General features: G+C 36.9%; 1 long non-coding RNA gene across 3 annotated transcripts in view; it reads left to right on the top strand.

Annotated features, from left to right (window-relative positions):
* Nucleotides 1-3,244: 3,244 nt before the first annotated feature.
* The window catches only part of LOC309393343, a 137,492-nt gene continuing 125,298 nt past the window's right edge, over nt 3,245-15,438 (top strand). For all 3 annotated transcript variants that reach the window (XR_014175571.1, XR_014175572.1, XR_014175573.1), the window contains exon 1: nt 3,245-3,323. This is a non-coding gene — a long non-coding RNA (uncharacterized lncRNA). The remainder of the gene's footprint in view (nt 3,324-15,438) is intronic.

Here is a 15,438-nt window from a genome sequence, read left to right as displayed (position 1 = left end):
GTGAAAGAAAGCAGCTACTAGTTGCTCCATGGGCTGAGGCTGGCTGAGTTGCTTCCTGGTAGAGAGCAGTGTGTGGCAACAAGCCAGGATGGGAGGAATGGTTCAGGTAAAGCAGTGTTTCTCAACCTTAGCCACTTTAAGATGGGTAGATTTCAACAAAGCTGGCTGTGGAATTCTGGGAGTTGAAGTCTACCCATTTTAAAGTGGCCAAGGTTGAAAAAGTCTTTTACCTGAATCATTCCTTCCATCCTAGTTTGCTGCCTCACACTGTTCTCTCAAAGGAAGCAACTCAGCCCATCTCAGGCATTGAGCAATGCCTGAGAAGTTACTTTCTATCACAGTAGCAATATTAGAGGTGGGTTGCTCCCAGTACGGACCGGTACGGGCGTACCAGGAGTGGAAATCGGCCATACGTTTGCGTACTGGGAGCAGCAGCAGCCTGGCCATGCCTCCTTACTGGTACGGAAGCGGGCATGGGGCTTTTTCAGAGAAGCTGAGACCAGAGCAGCATTGAAGCCCCTTCCAGCCTTGGCTCCTCTGAAGAAGCCCCGCACCTGCTTCCTTCTCTTTGAAAAGTGCCTTGCAAAGTCGCTGTCCCCCCTGCTCCTGAATCTGATGGAGTGCTTTGTAGAGCACATGCAGCCATTGAGACTGTTTGGCTGGCTGGGATTCCAGACGATCTGACACCCCTGCCTCTTTACTCCAAAGTTCAGCTGGGCTTCTTGAGAGATGGAGTTTGCAGGAAGCCAATCTAGGGGCTGGCTGGTTGTAGCACAAACATTCATTCTCAGCTTTTTGATTCCTAGGTGCAATGGGCAGCAAACCTAGGTTTGTCCCTGTGATCCAGCAACTGGAAAAGGTATGCATGGGGTAGGGACAGGAAGTTCTTCAGCTGGACAGATGTGGGGGCTCTTAAGAGCCTCACAGGAACCTGTCTGACAAACCATCTCCAAGATCCTTTTGGGATCAGAACCTCCCTGGAGGGGCAGTGAAGAAGGGGAAGCATCTCATCAGACCCAGGGGGGGAGGCAACAAGTCCCTTGCAGGTCAGAGATTTGCCCTATGAATCAGAGTCAGGGCTGCAGTCTGCAATATGGCTGACAAGATGCTGGCTTCTTGTCAAAGCAAATGTACAGGAGGGTGTGGAACAGATGAAAGACCGGTAAGAAAATTTATCTAACCCACAGCTATAAATCAAACCTGGAAAAGGCAAAGAAATCTTGAGAACATAAATAATATTGATGGTCAGATCAGGATTTTTTCAAAAAGAAAGAAAGAAAGAAAGAAAGAAAGAAAGAAAGAAAGAAAGAAAGAAAGAAAGAAAGAAAGAAAGAAAAGGAAAATTGAGGGTTGAAACACCAGCCCCCCCCCCCCAAAAAAAGCTATTTGTTTGAAACAATTTTTGACAGAAAGGGAGAAAGCAGAGAAGTGACAGACCCACTCAAATATAAACTCTAAACTTAGTTTTGGATTTGAAATAGAAACCAAACATTCCAAAGGATTTACTAACTGCTAACCTAACCTTGACTGTGCGGGAAGTTTTAATTAACCAACTGCCATAAATCAGAATTTGGAAAAGTAGGAGGCAAAGAGAAATACCCGAATTTGACTGTTTGCAAGTTTGTTCCAAGTGATATATTTTGAGCAGCTATAATCGACCGGACCTGGAAGGTGGCAAGGAAAAGAATAATAACAGAATAATAACAGAGTCAAGAATTGGGAAATATGAAGATTTTTTCTTTCTTCTTTTCTTCTTCTCTCTGCAAAAGATTAAGATGGCCCTAGTTTCTCTTCCAGTTTCACAGTAGTTTAATTAAATTTAAGGTGGACCAGAATCTCGAAATAAGACTTGTATAACTAATTGCAATTTTGGAACTGGACATTAAGGAAGAACAAAAGACCAAGATGGTTCCCATCGTTTTCCCCCACAGCAATTGAAGTAGATAAATTTAAGGTGGAACAGAACTCTGAAATAAGAACTGAATAACTAACTGTAACTTTGTAACTGGACATCATGGAAAACTGGGAATTTGAAGAACTATGTGAAATTATTAAAAATATGCATAAATCATTAATACCAAGCCTAAATAGAATTCTGAATCCACAGAAGCAGATACCTAATGAATAAGTGAAAGAAGAAGGGCAGCAAGACAATAAAGGGGTAAAAATTGAGGGAAATAAAAAGCAGACAAAAAAACTCCATTGGTCCTGGCAGTGGTGTAGGGAAAATTGTAAAAAGATGAGGTGGTCCCAACAAAAGATAATAAAAAGCAGACAAAAATGGTTTTGGAGGTTGTTAGTGGCATAAGAAAAATTGAAGTAGGAGATTATGCCCCAACAAAGAGAAATATAAAATATCCCTTTGATGGTGACCTGGGAAAAATTGAAGAGAGTGGATGTGTCAAAATAAAGAAAAGGGAGAAGACAGGAACAGAGAAATGAGACAAAAGACTTATTAGGAAAAAAATCATGTAACTAGAAACTATTATATGGAAAAATATAAAGTTAAGATAAGGGCTTTATCCCTAAATATGACAATAAAATGGAGTTTCTAACTGGTTGAATATGATAGTGAAAAGATAGCTAAATAAAGGTTAAAATATATGGAATATGGATAAATATGACACTAATATGGGGAGGTTGTAAAGCAGAGGTTTGTGATTCACTTTTATGCATGATAATTAAATTGAGCTGCGAATTGATTGAATATGACAATAGAAGGACAACTAAGCATGGATCAAAATATATGAAACATGGACATATCTAGAACTTTTAAGATAATGAATAAAATGAAATGTTTATCGCTTGTTATTTTATATAATATATTAAGGACAGTGTAATGAACATTGACCAGCAAGGATTCCATCTAGAGACAATTAAGGGTAATCTAATCCAAGATATGGAAAAATGCAGAGGGAACATGAAATATACCTACAATGGGAAACTATTGAGATTAAAAGACAGAATCACAAATTTGGGGCTTGTAAGGAGGTATAATTATATAAAGATAATGATGAGAATAGCGGGGAATTGTAACCAGGTCTACATCTTGGCCAAAATTAGGCTGCAGTGGTGGTTTAAAAGCACAATGATTATATATGTATACTTTTTTGTTATTTTGTGTGTGTGTGTGTGTGTATGTATTTGTGTTACAACCCCTGGAAGATATCCAATCCAACTTGTGTTTCTGTGTGCATGTGTTTCTGTGTGCATGTGTTTCTGTGTGTGTGTTTGAGAGAGCGGGGGGGGGGGCAGCCTTCATGTTTCCAGTGTCTTTCTCCCTGCTTGAAACTGCACCAGATGGATATTTCTTCCAACATAAGGTATTATATAAAGATAATAATAGGGTTTGATGCAGTCTTTTTCTGTGCTTGTTTTGCAGCAAACAAGTTTATTAAAAAATAAACACACAAATATCTGGTAGAACAGAGAGTCTTACAGTGATCAAAGCAAGTCTTGATAAAAAAAATATAGGGTGTTAGAGACTCTACATGGTATTCTGGTATGTAGCCAATAATTGTACTCATGATGTTTCTATTCATACATGGCAACAACAAGCAGTGTGTGTTTCCAAAACAAGAGCTGCTGGAAATTCTGTATATGCACTTAAAAGGTGTAAAGCAAAGGAGCCACTTAAATTGGCTGCTTCTCATCAAGTTTAAATTATTTAGACAGAGCCTTGATATTATAAAAATAGATTTAATAGGACTGTAAACATAGGTTCAGTAAATGCATGTTGTTGGTTAGACTGGGTTTCAGAAAAATGGGATGGTAGAAATAAATGGCAAACTACATATGTCACACTTCCTGAAATTGCAAGGTTGCAATCACCAAGAGTCAAGTTCAACTTGAAGGCATATTTATCTTACCTTTTGTTTACAGTGCTAGTGCTGGTAGAGAAACAGCAGTATATGAGCAGCAGCCTATTACTGGTTGCTTTTTTAAAATCAAAAGTTTAGTGTCTTAAAAAATATATATCATGTTTATTATGTTTTTCTGGAAAGTCATCATACTTTCTTTCCCTCTGAGAGCTCATTTTTTGTTCTCATAACAGCAGCACAAACAATGCCCACTAACTAATTTTCATGTCATGTCCTCTTGACATTGCCTCTTGAGAGAACAGTAGTCATGTGTTCCACATAGGTTTATATAAACTAAGAAAGGTTCTGGAAATTGTGTGTTACTCTTCTGTCACCAGTGGAAGCATTATAGATTTTCTGCTGTTTTTGCTGACAAGGGCTTTTGCACGGCCATCTTTTTATTGTTTTATTTGCTTTGCACTTTTGCATATTTGCCTATTTCCAGATAGTGTTGACCACAGGCATTTCTTAACAGAACCACCATTCTGTTGAGGATTTCAATACTTTTGCAAAGATCTAAATAGTATCACCACAACAATAAGCAATTTAGACAGAAAAGAAGCAAATTTCTGGAACTGAAGCTATTTTTCTTTTTTCTAGCATTTTAATTGGTGTATTTTTATTTTCATTTCTTTAAAATATATATACATATACTTTATAAAAAAAGGGAGAGCGGAGGGAGGAATGCATAAACATGTGCATAAGAGAGCCAGTTTGATCTAGTGGTTAAGACACCAGGTTAGAGAGCAAGAGACTATGAGTTCTAACCTTGCCTTAGCCATGAATGACTTTGGGCCAGTCACTCTCTCTCAGCCCAATCCACCTCACAGGGTTGTTGTTGTGGGGAAAACAGTAGGAGGAAGAATTATTGAATATTTCCGACACTTTGAGTTGTTTACAAAAATAATAAAGGCAGGCTATTAAATAAATAAGCAGATTCCTTTGCTCTCATGGGTATTATGTATTGTTACTAGTACATACGACATCTTCAAACATATCAAAATAGGATATGTGCAATTTAATTCAATTGAAAATAAGACTCAATTCATTTTTTTTAAAAAAAGGTTTGTGAATGAACTAAATGGGGGAAAGCATCAAAATGCCTTTGTTTTTTTGTTTTTTTTGTTTTTTTTGTTTTAGTTTTGTAAAGAATGGAATGAAGATTGTAGAAATGATCACCCATTAAAGCACATTAACAGGGTAAAAGTTTCACTCAGATAGCTTCAAAGGGTTTGCTTCAATAAATGTCTGCAGTATTCTTTCTGCACAGCTTTCACAGCAGACAGAGGCAAGAGGAAAGAGCTACATAGCAGAATGCCAAAATGTCTGGCAAACAGATTGTAAGAAATTGTGCTGAAGCAATGCAGAAATTATTCTGCTTAGTTTAGGTTTGATTTGATTCATTTACTGAGCTATTTTAAAGGCAAAGGCTTACTTTCCCATTTGCTCTTTTGGACAAGCAGTCTGATTGATATGAGCTTCATTGTCAAGAGTAACCTCTCCTAGGAATGATCTTGCAAACCAGTCAGGCTTTGCTTTTGGCATAGTGGCAATCATGGCTTATGAGCAAGGAGAAACACTCCAGAGAATGACCTGTGACTACTAGCTTTGTTTTAATTTAATTTTATATTGAAATTTTAAATGGCCATTCATTTGCAATAACTCTGGATATCTGACAGCTAATTTAAAAAGAAAGACACATGGAGACAGAGGGACAGAGACAAAGAGAGAGAGAGAGAGAGATGAAGGGGGGATGATGATAATGATGATAATGATGATGATAATAATAATAATAATTTATATAATTTTATTATTATTATTATTATTATTATTATTATTATTATTATTATTATTATTATTATTATTATGTAATAATAATTACTTGCAAATTGAGGTTGAGCGACTGTGGAAAAAGAAATCATGTGTTGTCCCAATTGTAATTGGTGCCCTTGGAGCAATACCTAAAGGGCTGCCTCGCTATTTGAAAATTCTAAATTTACCTGACTTGAACATTCTGACTCTACAAAAAAACCACCCTACTTGGAACAACTTATATCCTCCAACGTTACCTTAACAGTTCCTAGGTCCTTGGTTAGGACTCGAGCTGTTAGGCTACCAACCAGCCCCAAAGGCTGTGAATCTCACCAAAGATTATCATCATCATCATCATCATCATCATCATCATCATCATCATCATCATCATCATCATCATCATCATCACAACAACAACAACAACAACAACAACAACAACAACAACAACAATAATAATAATAATAATAATAATAATAATAATAATAATAATAATAATTTATTATACAGACAGTGCCTGGAGACAGAAACCAACACCTCTTCTACTGGTCCCTTGATGAAAATCAAGTCCAAACTAATGTTCACTCATGTAAAAAAAAAACTTTGAACTTTTGGAAAGAACTGTGCAGAAACCCAGTGGAACACAACAAAACTGCCTTCTGTATCAAAGATATTCAACAACAAACCACATGAAACAAAATGGTAAATATTGTAATAAAAACTGACATGGTTGCAAAACATGCAAAAAGGTCAAGAAGTGCACATGGCCTGGACAAACTGCATGGATACTGGCTAAAACACCTGACCAGCCTCCATGATCACATGGCCACTCAATTTGATCAAATGCTTCAAAATGCAACAAGCGAAGAATGGTTAACAGCTGCCCAAACATACTTAATCATGAAAGATCCAGAAACGGGCACAGAACAAACCAACTGCCACCCAATTACTTGTCTGCCAACAATGTTCAAACTTTTTACAAGAATACTTGCAAATTCAGTATTCAATCATCTGATGGAAAACAGTCTAACCAGTAGAACAAAAAGGAAATTATAAAAAATCAAGAGGAACAAAAGATCAGCTGCTCATTGACAAAATGATAACAAAAAATGCAAAATGAAAAAGAAAAAATTTAAATATGGCATGGATTGATTACAAAAAGGCATTTGATTCATTACCCCATAGCTGGATTAACATCTGTCTGGAAAGCTTTGTAATCAGCAAAAATATTTGTAAATTTTTAAAGCAAATATGCAAAAATGGAAAATAGTTCTAACAGCAAATGGGGAGAACACTGTGAGGTTAACATCAGATGAGGAATCTTCTAGGGTGACTTACTTTCACCACTACTGTTCAACATCGCTTTAATTCCACTGACAATAATCCTACAAAACACAAAACTGGGGAGAGATCACTTCCGGTTCCTGCTGGCGATGGACTTGCTGTCCGCTGCTCATCTCCTCGGTTGGCTCCGTAAGGAGCACAGGGGGCCTTGGAGGGGTCCCCTGCCGAAGGGCGTCTTGCTGAACCCCCCCGGAATCAGAGGCAGCCGGCGGGGGTGTTTTCAGCCTCGCCTAGGACCCGGGGAGCGGAGGGGGGTTTGGGGCAGCTTTGGGCTGTCCACCCTTTCGCCAAATGGGCTCCGGGAGGAAGGAGGTTATCCAAGGAAGAACGGCTGAATGCTGGTGGTGGGGCAGCCACCCTGATCTCCTTAATCATCATTAAAGGATAAGCAGCAGACTACTGTAAGTTTGTGTTCAATTTATTTGAAACTGAAGATTAGATGGGGGTTTTTCTTCTCTTTACACCCCCCCCCTCGGATTAAGTGGCATTTGAACTATCTCTCTCTATGTTGGAATGGAGAGAGAACAAAGGCTGACTCGTCACTTGAACTAACTATGTGAGAAAGATCTCTATCACAATTGCAAAAGATGATTGTTGAGCTGTCTTTAAAAAAAAATCTTATGGAAACCTCCGTTCTTCTCCCTGTGAAAGGAGGAGCTAAGATGGCTCCCTTCCATCTTTGTTTTTGCACTTACAAATGAAGTCTGCCTTTTGAAACTACCTTTGAAAAAAAAACCTCTGGTATTGTTTTATTACCATCTCTGAGGGAGACCGGGACCTCTCCTGTTACGTGGTCTACCTAGACCTTGATTATTTGACTTTCCCCTTTCTGCTGTGCCTTGGTGTCTTGGAACGGTGAAGGAGAATTAACTCTTCACTTTCGGATTTGCCTGCCTCCTTGGACCAGCACAGCTGTGCAATCTGCCGACGACATTTTCTTTGTAAAAGACTTATATACATCTCTGAACTTAGACAAATGGGGCCTAAGAAACCACCAATGGTCAAGTCATTTTCGGTTCCTCTGTCTGCCACCTCCAGTCCAAGCATGCAGCAAACGAAAATTACCTCATTGTTACAACAAGAAGGGTCTGGAGAGAGCCTGAAAGAGCTATCTGTTACCCAAATGTTTCAATAAATTATGAGGGGCCAAAATGAGTTGAAAAAAGAGGTGACAGATCTTAAAGATGATGTCAGCATTCCAAATATCATGCAGAATTAAATCATTATCCAAGGCAAAGTTATCCTTAAAACTCCAATTTAATAAGACAGACATGTTGGTATTATGCTGTGAAATTTCAACTCTAATGTACATCCTGTGGGTTCACCCAGTTGAAAGTTCATTATCTATCCCCACACCCCATAATTCATCACATGGTCCAATCTTCATCTTCCACGCTGGCATGTACACCCCTCTGCTTCCGGTCAGGTGTCGAGGTACGGAGACAAAAGACGACCTTGAGCTTCTAAGAAGAACCATAACAATACATTCCACAATCCTACTCCTTTCTATTCCCCCCTCCCAACTACTACACTAATGAAACAGCATAAGAAATTAATAAAAAGTGTGGCAGGCCAAAGATCCTAAAAGGAACATAACTACAGGCCTGACAGATGAACTTAGAGGTGTTCATCATCATATTTCAGAACACAAACAGAGAATTATGGTGTTGGAGGAGGGGACGGCTGGGCTAGGGGATGAGGTTAAAGCAGTCCAGAAGGGAAATGTACAATTGGAGAACTTCATGACAAAAATAGAATTTGAAAGAATGTCCTTTTTTCTCAGATTCCAGAACCTACCAGAGACAGAAAATGAAGATCTTAAGGATATTATGAGTACAATTTTAGCAGAATATATTAAGAGAGACAAAGAAAGTTGTGGTGGGATATGGACCTGGTTTATAGGATTAACTCAGCATATGCTAGAAGTCATAATGCTCCAAGGGAGGTACATGTTAAATTTCTTAGGAGAACCACGAGGGATGAGGTGCTAGGGGCCCAAAGGGAGGGACCTTTAAAATATCAAGATAAAGAAATCACCATTCTTAAGCAGATTCCGAAAAAGATAAGAGAAAGAAGGAGGAAGTATTACTCCTTATCAAAGAAATTATACAATAAAGGAGTTTGGTTTAGATGGTTATTGCCAGAGGGAATGTTGATCTTTTGGGAGGGAAATAGGATTAGAATTAATACAGTACAGGAGGCTGAAGCCTTCATTAAAAAACATTTCTCTCTCCTAAAGGACGAACACAGGGAAGGTAGTGAAAAGGGTAGCAAGGAGGGGGGGCTGTGGCTCCACCTGGGGACAGGGAGGAAGGAGCAATATCAAAAAGGCTCAGGTCACAAAAATAAAAGTATTTGAAATATTTGTAATTGTTGATATACTAGAAAGCGACAAAGGAAAAATGATTGAACACATGGTTGATACAATATAGAATAAGATTCTGCTTTTTGCTTATCTTTTATATCTTGATTTTAATATTGTAAAAATTGTGAGATTTGGAGGGATTTCTACCACTAGCGTGGGAGCTGCCAAAATTTTCTATGCACCCCTTTACCTCTTCCCATAAATGTTTAAAAACCAATAAAATTCTTTTTTTTAAAAAACACAAAACTGGGATACCAAATCTCAAGCCAACATGGGAAGATAAACCATCTACTATACTTGGATGACTTAAAAATGTATGCGAAAAGCCCCACTGAACTTAAACCAATACTCAACACAGTTCAACTGTTCAGCAGTGACATCAAAATGAACTTGGCACTTTAAAAATATGCTATATTATCCATACAGTGAGAAAAAATTGAAAAAAAATATATAGGAGGAATAGAACTGGGAAATGGAAGCATAGTGAAAGCATTAGCAAAGGATGACGGTTACAAATACCAAGGCACATTGGAAGCAGATAACATCTTGAATAGAAAAGTCAAAGAGTCAATGCAAAAGGAATATATCAGGAGGGTCCAGAAAATATTAAAATCAAAGCTGAATGCTGGAAACATAATTAAAGCCATTAATGCATGGGCAATTCCAGTGATATGCTACTCAGCTGGACTTCATCAGCTGAACTTCAAACCTTGGACTGGAAAATGCACAAACTTTTGAATATGTACTATGCTTTACATCCACGAAGTGACATTGACAGGTTGCACTTGCCAAGAAAAATAGGGGGCAGAGGGGAAATCCATAAAACTTTAGAAGAAGAAAAACGAAGTTTGAATAACTATGTGAACCAAAGTACAGAAAAATTGTTGCAGGCTGTGAAAATGGAGAACAGTATAAAAACAACAGAAACAAAGGCATAATATAAGGAAAAACAGCTGGATGACAGATTAAATAGATGGAAAACCAAAGTTTTGCATGGACAGCACATGAAAAACATTGAAGGAAAATGTGATGACAACTTGACATGGACATGGCTTAAGATTGAAATCATCAAGAAAGAAACAGAAGGTTTAATACTGGCTGCTCAAGAACAAGCACTACAAACTAATGCCAAGAAAATGAAGATACAAAAATCCACTGACAATCCAAATTGCCGACTTTGCAAAAACAAAGTTGAAACTGTTTCACATTTAATATGTGAATGCAGTAAAATTGCACAAACTGAGGATAAAACTAGACATGACCAAGTTGCTAAATTAATCCACTGACATTATGTAAAAAATACGACTTACCTGTATCCAAAAAGTCATGGGAGCAAAAAGTGGAAAATCAGAAGATGAAGATCTTGTGGGACTTTCGAATACAGATGGATCATCATTGGAACACAATATACCAGATATCACAGTTGTACAGGGCTGAAGCATAAGTTTATTGATATCGCTGTACCAGGAGATGCCAGAGTCGAAGAAAAAGAACTAGAAAAGAATCACGAAATATTGCGACCTGGTCATCGAAACTACACGGCTACGGATGAAACATGTAACAGTGATACCCATTTTCATCAGGGCACTTGGTACCATGTCCAAGAATTTTACAAAACACATGAAGAAATTGCAGCTTTCTGCAAAACTACCAGCGGAACTGCAAAAAACTATGCTACTAGGAACATCATATATTTTAAGAAGATACTTGGTTGATATCCAGGATGCTGGCAGCAACCCGTATCAACCATTAGCACCAGTCAATGGAATTTGTGACACATCTTTAAATGTTCACTTGACTGAGTTTCATGCTTAATGAATAAAAGAAATAATAATAATTTATTATCCAGCAGAACAGAAGAAAAAGAACCGGAGAAGATAATAAAATACAAAGACCTACAAATAGAAATAGAACAACTATGGCAAAGGCAAGCAAGGGTAGTACCAATAGTAATAGGTGCCTTTGGTTCAGTCTCAAAACAACTGAAGCACCTTTTGAACACCATAGGCATTGACAAATTTGCCATCAGTCAACTGCAGAAGGCAGCTTTACTTGGAACTGCTTCCATCCTGCAACAATATCTGTAACACCATCAAACATCCAAATTTGCCTATGAGGTCCTTGGTAGGGACTTGATAGGTAGACAAAAATGCCAAACCCAGACTGAACATTTGACTGACTGTGTGATGAATAATGATGATGATGAAGAAGAGAGAGAGAGAGAGAGAGAGAGAGAGAGAGAGAGAGAGAGAGAGAGAGAGAGAGAGAGAGAGAGAGAGACTGTACATATACATATATTGTACCAAACCAGTGTTACCCATAATCCATATCTATAACTCCATTACAAAAGTTAAAACAATCCAATACATAGTTTACATTATTCTGTGAAGAAACCTGAAAATGCCAGTTGAAAAAATTTAAGTTATGTGTCCTTCACTTGCTATGCTGGAATGGCAGACTGTCTGGCATCCTTTAGAGATAAGGAAGTCTGTCTTGGAAATCATCCTAAAATATTTGCTTCTCCAGGCTGGCAGATAAGTTGGTAGAGCTCATGAATACAAAAAACCTTTTACTGAAAGCACAAAAAATAATGCAAATAAACAAATCTTGTCGCAATATAACTCCCTGGATTTATGGACAATCACCTACATGCAATAACAAAAATAGCAAGCATAAAAAAGCAATGAAACTGACTTTTCTTCTTGAATGTCAATATTTGTTATCTTCTAAAGGTGGGATGGTAGTCCATCCAAACTACTTATTAAAAATGCAATTAATTTCAAATAACAAATGCAATACAATTTATATAAGAAATGGAATTCCATTTATTGACATTTATGCCTGCTTTGAGATTGTCTTTGCAACGTTTCGGCAGGATCGCACCTGCCATCTTCAAGCGTGGGCTCAAAATGTGGGCTTAAAATGGGAACGGAGCTGCCGTCTTTCTGTAAGTCTTGGTGGGAGGGGATGGGGTGCTGGCTTTGTTTCAGTAAGTGGAATGATTGGTTGTGTGGTTGTATCATGATTGGTAGATTGGTGCTGATTGGTGCAGGCTGTATGTGCATTGTTGTTTTGTATTGTAACGGCTTGGGTGGTGGGTGGTGTTCGTTTGTTGGCTAGGGCTGGTTTCCAGATGTTTGGTAGGCGGGAGGTATCATCACGTTTGTTCATGCTGTGGGGGTGTTTCTCTATTTCGATGGCTTCCATGATTATTCTCTTGTGGAGGTGTTCTGTTTTGGAGATTAACCTGGCTCCTTCAAAGTTGATTTCATGTCCTGTAGCTTTAAGGTGCTGGAAAAGGGAAGAAGTTTTTTCTTTTTTTCTTACTGCGTTTTTGTGTTCTGTGATGCGTGCATTTATTCTCCTGTTTGTTTGTCCTATGTATATTGCTGGGCAGATTTTGCATGGTATTTCGTAGACTCCTTGGTTTTCTAGCTGGATTTTGTCTTTGGGGTTTCTTAAGATGTTGGCTATTTTTTGGTCAGTGGTGAAGGCTGTCCTGATATTGTGCTTGTGGAGAATTTTGCTGATTTTATCTGTGGTGCCTTTGATGTAAGGGAGGAGGGTGATGCCATTGTCCTGTTCTGTATCTTGGTTTTTTGGGGGAATCTCCTTTTGGATTAGGTTGGTGATTGTTTTTCTTTGGAATCCATTGGAGATTAATACATTTGTGAGTTAGTGTAATTCAGTTTTCAGGTGGTCTTTGTCGGCTAGGCGTTTGGTTCTGGAGATGAGGGTCTTGGCTACTTTCGTGATTTGGCCACATGGAAAAGAAAAACTGGACAACTTCCTCACACATCTCAACAACCTACACCCCAAAATGCAATTCACCATGGAAATAGAAGCAAACAACCAACTTCCCTTTCTGGATGTCCTAATCTACAAAAAAACCAATGGCTCCCTAGGACACACCATCTACCAGAAAAAAACACACACCAACCGCTACTTAAATGCACAATCCCATCACCACCCTGCACAGATCAACTCTGTAGCCAAGACCCTCCTCCCTTACATCAAAGGCACCACAGATAAAATCAGCAAAATTCTCCACAAGCACAATATCAGGACAGCCTTCACCACTGACCAAAAAATAGCCACACAACCAATCATTCCACTTACTGAAACAAAGCCAGCACCCCATCCCCTCCCACCAAGACTTACAGAAAGACGGCAGCTCTGTTCCCATTTTAAGCCCACATTTTGAGCCCACGCTTGAAGATGGCAGGTGCGATCCTGCCGAAACGTTGCAAAGACAATCTCAACCTTACACGGGAAAAGACCCGAATACAACAAAACCAGCATATATATATATATATATATATATATATATATATATATATATATATATATATATATATATATATATATATATATATATATATATATATATATATATATATATATATATATATATATATATATATATATATATATATATATATATATATATATATATATATATATATATATATATATATATATATATATATATATATATATATATTTGTTTTCTGAGGTTTTCGCGGGTGTTTGTATGTACGTCTTTGGTTGTTCGGGTTTTTCTCCCGCGTACTTCCAATTCTATGCGGGAGAAAACCCGAACAACCAAAGACGTATGTATGTATGTATGTATGTATGTATGTATGTATGTATGTGTGTATATATATATATATATATATATATATATATATATATATATATATATATATATATATATATATATATATATATATATATATATATATATATATATATATATATATATATATATATATATATATATATATATATATATATAATATTCTATATATATAATATTCTATATATATATATATATATATATATATATATATATAATATTCTATATATATAATATTCTATATATATAATATTCTATATATATATATATATATATATATATATATATATATATATATATATATATATATATATATATATATATATATATATATATATTCTATATATATATGTGTGTGTGTGTGTGTATGTGTGTGTGTGTGTGTGTTTGTGTTACAACCCCTGGTATTTATCAGCACAAATACAACACACACACACACATACACACACATATATATATATATATATATATGTATGTATGTATGTATGTATGTATGTATGTATATGTATATGTATATGTATATGTATTTGTATATGTATATGTATATGTATATGTATATGTATATGTATATGTATATGTATATGTATATGTATATGTATATGTAATTGTGTTGCAACCCCTGGTATGCCTAAATATGGGAGGAAGGTCACTACTCCCTCTTTCTGTCCTTCGGCTCATCACAGAAGACCATGCAGGCAGAAAACCATATTTTTATTTTTAATGTTGCCTTTTTTATATTTTTGTTGTATTTGTACTGATAAATAAATAAATAGTCTCCCTTTATTTATTTATCAGTACAAATACAACACACACACACACACACACACACACATATTATTTTGATTTTAGAGCATTTAAAATAGCCATTTTAAAGTCAAATTGTTCTGAAGTTTGAAATCTCATTGGCTTGGAAAGATGGAGAATAGTTCTATACAAACACTGTCCTAAAGTTAGGGGATTCTTTAGTAAGTGAATGAGGAAATGAAATATGAAGAGAGTCATCAAAGTATTTACAAATACTATATAATAACTTCTCATTATTTTTCTAGTACTGTTTCCCCGAAAATAAGACAAGGTCTTATTTTCTTTTGACTCCTCCACCCCCTGAAATAAGTGCTTGGCCTTATTTTCAGGGAAGTCTTATTATTTTTGAGATGCAGGAGGCGGCGAGCGCCCCAAGACCTTATGGCTGCTGCTGTGTTGCAATATTTTCGGAGAAGGCTTATTTGGGGAGGGGGGGTATTTTAGTGCATGCGCTCAAGAGTCCAATTGGGCTTATTATCCAGAGAGGTCTTATTTTCAGGGTAGTTAAAATAGAAAGTAGTTTTTATGGTCTATTTAGATAGACCACTTGCACTGAAAGGAGCTTTTAGAGTTTTCCCAAAGACCACAGTTATTTCCAAACTCTTAGGTGAAGTAAG

Source organism: Natrix helvetica, assembly GCF_964273705.1.
Source record: "Natrix helvetica genome assembly, chromosome: 5".
Lineage (NCBI taxonomy): Eukaryota > Metazoa > Chordata > Lepidosauria > Squamata > Natricidae > Natrix > Natrix helvetica.
This window is presented reverse-complemented; position numbering and strand designations above follow the sequence as displayed.